This window comes from Drosophila ananassae, chromosome 2R, assembly GCF_017639315.1.
Source record: "Drosophila ananassae strain 14024-0371.13 chromosome 2R, ASM1763931v2, whole genome shotgun sequence".
Taxonomy (NCBI): Eukaryota; Metazoa; Arthropoda; class Insecta; order Diptera; family Drosophilidae; genus Drosophila; species Drosophila ananassae.
The window spans coordinates 21925459-21932654 of NC_057928.1; the positions used below are offsets into that span (position 1 = coordinate 21925459).

At 41.9% G+C, this 7196-nt stretch overlaps 1 protein-coding gene across 2 annotated transcripts in view; it reads right to left on the reverse strand.

Annotated features, from left to right (window-relative positions):
* Window positions 1-3854, reverse strand: part of LOC6507848 (ecdysone-induced protein 75B, isoforms C/D) — a 91700-nt gene extending 87846 nt beyond the window's left edge. The window contains exons 1-2 of one of the 2 annotated variants that reach the window (XM_044715076.1): window positions 3617-3854; window positions 55-472 (exon numbers count right to left, since the gene is read on the reverse strand). The gene's annotated coding sequence lies outside the window, so the exon portion shown is untranslated. Of the gene's footprint in view, window positions 1-43; window positions 2030-3616 lie in introns of those variants that run through there. The other variant, XM_014910004.3, reaches the window with a different exon arrangement.
* Between the last annotated feature and the right edge of the window lie 3342 nt (window positions 3855-7196).

Below are 7196 nucleotides of genomic sequence, written 5' to 3' on the forward strand. Positions count from 1 at the left end.
GATACAGATACATTTACAGAATACAGATTAGGTTGAAATTTACCAAAAACTCACTTTATTTGAATTGATTGTTGGATTGATTGATGCTTGGATTGATTAAAATCGTTGAATAATATGTATAAGAATATATACTTGATGACCGTTAAGGGTTTTAATATTTAAATAGTTATTTAATGCACTGCTTACACTAGTTCAACTCCTTATACTAGTTACAAGAATTAATAATACGATGCTTTAGTAATCTTCTTCCAAAAATATATATCCCTTTATTTATATAGATATTTCTTAATATTTTGCACATGAAACACAACGCTTAAGTTGCCTTTTTGTTTAGTTTTTATTTTTATATTTATTTTTTATAAACTTTTTTATAAACTTTATTTATAACCTGAGCAGTAATTCTTTTTCTTTTTCAATGTTTTTGTTTATTTTCTTCCGGAGAATTGGTTTTCTTTCTTTTTTTTAAACACCTCTAGAAAAATATAGTTGAATTGGATTTTATTTTTATTTTTTTTTTTGGGAGGAGCGTTGTGTGAGCTTTTCACTTTTTCTTTTTACTTTGATTTGAATTTGATTTTGTGGTTTAGTTTTTATTTTTTACGGTGTAGCTGTTACACTTGTCTGTGCTGACATTTGACTTTTATGACGGGCGAGAGTTTGGCGAATTTGTTTATTAGGAACAGCTTATTGAAACACATTGCGACGGGGGGCTATGGGGACAAATAAAATTCCTTCGCCTTCGCCTTCGCTGGAATCTCACAGCTGTTTCAACGGCGACTGCAATTTCCACACATTTTCATGTTTCTAATTGAAAATGGCCCAACAGCTGAGGGTCTTAAACGGGGTGTTAGATAGCAACAGCTGGGCGTCCTTAGGGGGGAGGCTGGAGGCTCCTACACGGGCGGAGTAGAAGATACTTTTGGAGGATACTGCGACGGTTCAAGAACAAGGACGAAGTCGAATGGATACGTGGGCGAGGCGAGGACAAGAGGACCCAAGCAGCTGTTCGGCCTGGCCTGCACAAGGACAAGGACACGCTCGCGATACGGATACGATGGTACGACGGAGACGGAGACGATTCTTCGGATACGGTTACGGACACGGACACGGACACGGTTACGGCCACGGTCACGGCTCAATGTGGCAAGCACTTGGCGCCCTTGGCAATGGGCTCTCGCTTATATAAGGGACCTTGACGTGCTCCCATAATTATTGCACATTTTCCGATTCATTTTCACTTTTTTTTTTCGTAAATTTATTAAATTTTAAATTATTTTTTTTTTTTTTGATAATTTTTATTTTTATTTTTTTATAAATTCATTCATTCCACTCTCTAATGCCGTCTCGTTCACTTCGGCTGACACCTATCTCTTTCGGAGCTCAGGTTGTGTGTTGTGTTTTGGAGGTGTTTTGTTTATTTGCTAGAATCGAAATCGCGTCAGGTGGAAGATATATAAACCGTTGTGTTGGCCGTACTTTCTCTGACTGAAACTGCAAAAGCTCCCAAAGCCAGAACACGACCAGAAAGCAACAGAACGCGAGAGAATCGCACAAAAGTTAAAAAAAAAAGTGAACGAGTCGCGGCTCTCTGGCCATAAAGCTGCACAATGAAAGTGAAAACGAGAACAGAGAGAGAGACGCTGCCAGAGAAAGAGAGAGGTGAAAGAGAGCGAGCGACTGCGTACGAGGAAGCTGTTGGGAAGAATACAACAAGCAAAACATAAATAAACAAAAATAAATGCGAATGAGCCAGCCAAAAGCAAAAGACGCACCTTTTTTATATTTTTTTTTTTCTTTGAAAGGGGGGCCTAACAAATCCTGGACTGGGGCAGTACGATGGGGAAGTTTTGGAGTTCTTTTTCTCTAAGGGGTGGTTGCTTTTTTTTCGGGGGTTGTAAGGCCTGTGGAGTTTGGGTTTCGACTTCCGTGTTACGGTGCGTATGAGCAATGTGCGTGTGAAGAGATTTCCGTGGGGTTGGGTTGATGTTCTCTGGGTTAGGGCAGGGTTGCTCGTTGAGGTAGGTTCAGACTGACAGGAATGGATATTTTTGGAGTGGAGTGGAGTGTCCGAGGTCTGAACTTGGCCCCCAAAACAACCTTTATTCAAAACTACTCCCATTATTTGCATTAGCTTTCACTCTTTTTACTATTATAACTATCAAAACCCCTATGACTTTGACATCATTTGACAAAAAGTCAAGAGAAGCACACGAGTTTCCGAAGCGCCATGAGATGATGCATCATTCCCCGTCGAATCTGTGGCATTGGCAATATGACGGGCGGCATAGCGGAAGCTTCCGCAAACGTCAGTGGCAGAGACCTCCAAAAAAAAAAAAGTTCTACACGAACACTATGCACCAAATATACCGCTATTTGCGAAACAGTGCCGATGACATTCAATGCTGGGGATGTGTGGGGTTGCGTGTGCATGGCAACACTCAATAGCTTACTAATCAACAAACAAAATGCAACCTCACAAGTTTGCAACCATGTGGAAGTGCACTTAAAAAATAACTAATAACTAATTCATAAAAAACATTGATCTAAAAACCCCTCTCAGAATAAACAATCTGTTAAATAACATTCACTTAATCATTGAAAAATAAAATGATAATAAATATATTGCCCTATTTTCTTGCTCTGTATGCAAACTCACATACTGTGTCATCAGCAAAAAAATAAAAAAACAAATATAAACACCCACCCGCACGCATACATGGACAAAAAAAAATGTATTGACCTTAACACTGAACGGTACGTATACGTATTGCAAAATAAGAACTTGAAATAGAATAAATCGAGCGAGAGCGCCAAACAAATAGGAAGAGAGCCAGAGCGGATGTGAAGAGAGAGCAAGTATGTGTATGTGTGTGTTCAAGTTCACCCACACCATTATGGCCGCTAACAGAGCGTCTACAGTGAGCAAGCAGCGCACTGTTATCGCACTGTTGTGACAGAAATCTCCCCTTTTCGGGTTGTTGGGGTCGTTTCTCTGCATTTTTGTGGAGTTGCAGGCCGTCAGTGGGAGGTGGGCGGTGGGCGGTTGGTTGGTGATTTGTGGGGGTGTGGTCCGCCTCTAATGAGGGTTGCAACTCCAGACGAAGTTTCGGGTTGTGTGGAATGAGTCAGACAGTCGTGGCATGGGGCCAAAAGCAGCTTAATCAGGCAGAAGGACAAATAAGTTTTCAAGTCTGGTTTTAATTTCAATAAAGTCACTTTTAATCGAATCGATTTGATTGTTTTTTAAAGCATATATTCAAATAATATATAAATGGCAATTAGATCTCTCAGACTTTGAAAATATTTAATTTTAATTTATTAATTTTATCTTTTCACTGTTCACTTTCACATGATAGTTTTAAAAACATTTTTAACTTCACTTTTAAGGGAAGGATTTCACAATATTTCGATTTATTTATTATTTTTTATTAAAATCCCGAGATTTAATATTTATTTTAAGTAATATTAGCATCACTTATTTATTTTTATTCCAAATATCCAAGAATGTTTTTGATTTAATTTTGAGATTTTTAGAAAACACCAATTTTAATATTTTTTTGAATTTTTATTAAAGCTCACACAACACTCCCTGATCCCACAGGCCCTATTTACATACAAAGTATCTGTTAATCCCAAAGATACTTCTCGTATCTGCATCCAAGAGATTGCACTTCGATCGAGCAAAGTCGAGATTCGCGAATCAAGTTGGCAAACGAAAGTTAACCGCTAAACCGATTGGTAAGACGATTGCGCATCCGAGCCAAGTCTAAAGGAAGAAGAAGAGCTGCTCGAGCGAGACAGAAGACAGAACGCTGCGGTGCGTTCCACATGACGTCGTTCTACAAAATGACAGAGCCAGGAGCCTGAAAATTTGCAAAAGTGAAAAATTCTACTTTCAATATGAAAACGAGCAGAGCAGCCGACGCCAACGTCGACGCTGACAGCGCTGCCCGGGCGGGAGTTGTGCATGCAGAGGCGAAGTACCACTGTTGCAGAAAGCGCAGCCCACTGTGGGTGTGGGTAAGGTAGGTCGTGGTATGGGAATGTACAACGGGAGAACAAGAGAGTACGCCAAAAGAGAGAGAGAGAGCGCTCGGAAGCGCCAGAACGAAAGCTGAGCGAGAAAGCAGAACATGCAGCTTGAGGGTGCAATGGCCATGTAGCATAGAGCTACAGTGGGTACTAGTGTTAAAAGAACAGAAATATTTACCAGAAGGACAAAAAAAAGTATCACTAAATATTAAGTATACGTAGTTACTAGATAGTAAAAATTAATATTTAAACTAAAATTAATCCTTTTGAGATCACTGTCCTTTCAAGCTTCAAGTCCTGCAGATTCCCCCTCCCTTTGACCCTTTTGTGTCCTTCTTTTTGGGGGTTGTAAAGTTTTTGGCATTCCGGGAGTTGTCGTAGCACAGAAATTAAAAATAATTGCAAAAAGTCGCCGAGTGGGTGGATTTCCAGAGTCTCGGTTTCTGACTCTGTCTGTCTGGAGTTGCAACCCCTCCGGCAACGAAACGAAAGCAAACTTCAGGGGGTGTGGAAGGCAAGTGTTTGTGTCCTTTGGACAAAAAAGGGGGTTTCCTAGACACTCGCCTGGGCTACATTCTGTTTTTGGTAAGGTAGGGCAGGGGCAAAGATACCACATTTCCTTCAGTCAGTCTGTTACAGGGGGGGAGGTGGAAACGCCTTGAGCTTGGATTTTAGCCAACTTCGAGGGTTGCACTGTAATGGAGTTGGCTTCCTTTGTCTATATCCTTCAGTTCCCAGTGGGGGGAAGTTTTAATGGAAAATGGAATAGAGCCCTGTAACCTTGATTTTATTATTTGCGTTTTTATTTATTTTTTAAGAATTATAACAAGGATATCTTCTAGGAGCTCCCTTAGTTCATTTCCTAGAGAATCGTATTTCCTTCGAGGACCTCTCCACAACCAGCAAGGCTATCTCTTTTTGAGTCACTGGCATTGACAGAATCCATGGGGCAGATATATGGCCATGCCCCGCCTGCATTTGGGGCGCGTCTCCGGCCAAATATCATGGTCAATGACAGCGCCGTGAAATTTGCAACTAGCGGCACGTGGCAGGGGCATCCAGACGCCACCCTTGATCCTGGTAGGGGACACACCCCACATATCCCACCCACCTTAACCCACTCCAAGCCATGCATATCCTTCGCTTGTCCTTCTCTGCGTCTCTCTTTCTGTCTCTCTTTGTTGAAACTTATTCTCTCCGTTTTGGGAGGACGCCTGCAAAAAGAGAATAGGTGCAAGGCGCATGGTTGAGAGCTGCAACGTTGCACATGCCACGAAGCGGCTGCACGAAGGTTAAGCAGCGTTTTCAGGGGCACTACGAGAATTACAACTGCACCCGCCCGGCTAGGACCCAACACCAAGGACCAAGGGCAAGGACACGCAGGCATGCGCATTTCCGCATTCGAAGTCGGGTCCTTGGCTTCGAGTCCGCTGTTTGTTCGGATCCTTGGCAGCGAGCCGCTCATTGCCAAGGTCCAGGATGTGGGGTGTCAGTGTTGGCAAGAGAGAGGACTTGAGATGATTATTAATTAAAAGTTTATTAGCTTGTAAGATTGCTTAAAAAATTTTATCCTTTGAGAGGTTTCTATCTTACTATCTTTTTAAGAAATATCTATAGATATAATTATCTATTTAATGTGACATCTCTGAAGGATTCTGTTTGAGGATGCAGCCGCCAAACTCCTGCAAATGACATTGAGTGGGTGGCAGACAGGCCCGGTAGCCGGTGGGTGGTGGGTGGCAGATTAATTTCAGGGCTCTATCCTTCACCGTCTGCGTGTTGCATACGATTTCCTGTACGATTCCTTAACTATATTCGTCCACTGCACTGGCAAGGATATTCGGTGCACACGTGTCGCCCCAAACCGAATCTAGCATTGAAATTCGACGTCGAGGATCACTGAAAGGTCAGCATAGAATGGCATCCTTGCCCAGAAATAGATTAGGATGCATCAAGGACAATGTATATTCGTATATTGGATATATGGTAATTTTGAAATTAAATATTTGTGAGGACAAGTCCTTGTATTATTGGAATTAATATGAAGTCACAACTTAACTTCAAGACATACTAGATCCTTAGCCCATCAGACCAGATAAATGCAAGACCCAAAAATGCCAATTAGACGACTGAATATTTACATGCCACTCCCCTCATTGACATTTCGATTTCAGAGTTCAGTGGTAGGATCCTGGCCCCAGGACAATTATTGGGTCAATGTGCGTGCACTGAACTGATTTGGCCAGAAAGCCAGGCCGGGCTAAGTGGCCGAAAAGTGTGCTGGGCCATAAGTCAGTCGCCTTCGGAGAGTTCATTGAAACTAATTTTCATCGGGACCCGTCGAGCTGAGGCACTGTCTCCGTCGCACCAGCACCAGGACATCCAGCAGGATGTGTGGGTGGTAGGCAGAGTCGGGCATTTTATTTATGGCAGAGGAGCCCCGGCATCGGTCGATGACTCAGTTGGAATATTTGGGTCTCTCTCCCAAAAAAACTGGCGAAAAGTTCATCCACTTTTGCTCCTTATCCAGGCTTATCCTGTGGATATCCTATAGTTTTTTTAGGGTATGTTAGAAGGAAGATAGAAACATGCTTGTATGGATTTTTTAAAGAATATTTTTGAGTTATGAAAATCAGTATAATTTTTACAAGAGTCTTCTACTAATATTATTTTTATTTTTTACAGGGTATCAATTATTTGATAGACCCATTTATTAGCTATCCCCATTGCAGTTCATCCAGCCTGCTTTATTATTCTGTCCTGCAACCAGAAAGGTGAATCATTGTTCCATAAACTCCGTGTCCTCGGCTCCCTAATACCCGCCCACCTGATGAGTAAGCCAGGGAATTTGGGACCAAAGTTTTTGAACCTCCTCCAGGACTGGTGTGTCCTGTGTCCTGTGTCCATTGCACCTGACACGCACTCCGGGATGAAGCGGAATTCGCACGAATATATGTATATGAGGTAGTTAGGGGGTCGAGGGTTCAGCCAACAAGTTCAAAGTTCGTGTGGCTGTGCTGGCATTAGTCATATTTTTGGGGACTGGCAGGACTCGTTTACAGACAAGGATTTGTGGAATAATATCCTGCCGTGCGTGTTAGAGTGCTAATTAGTCGTTTAACTCTAAAATCTGATTTTCAGCTTTAATAAATAAACCCTTTTTT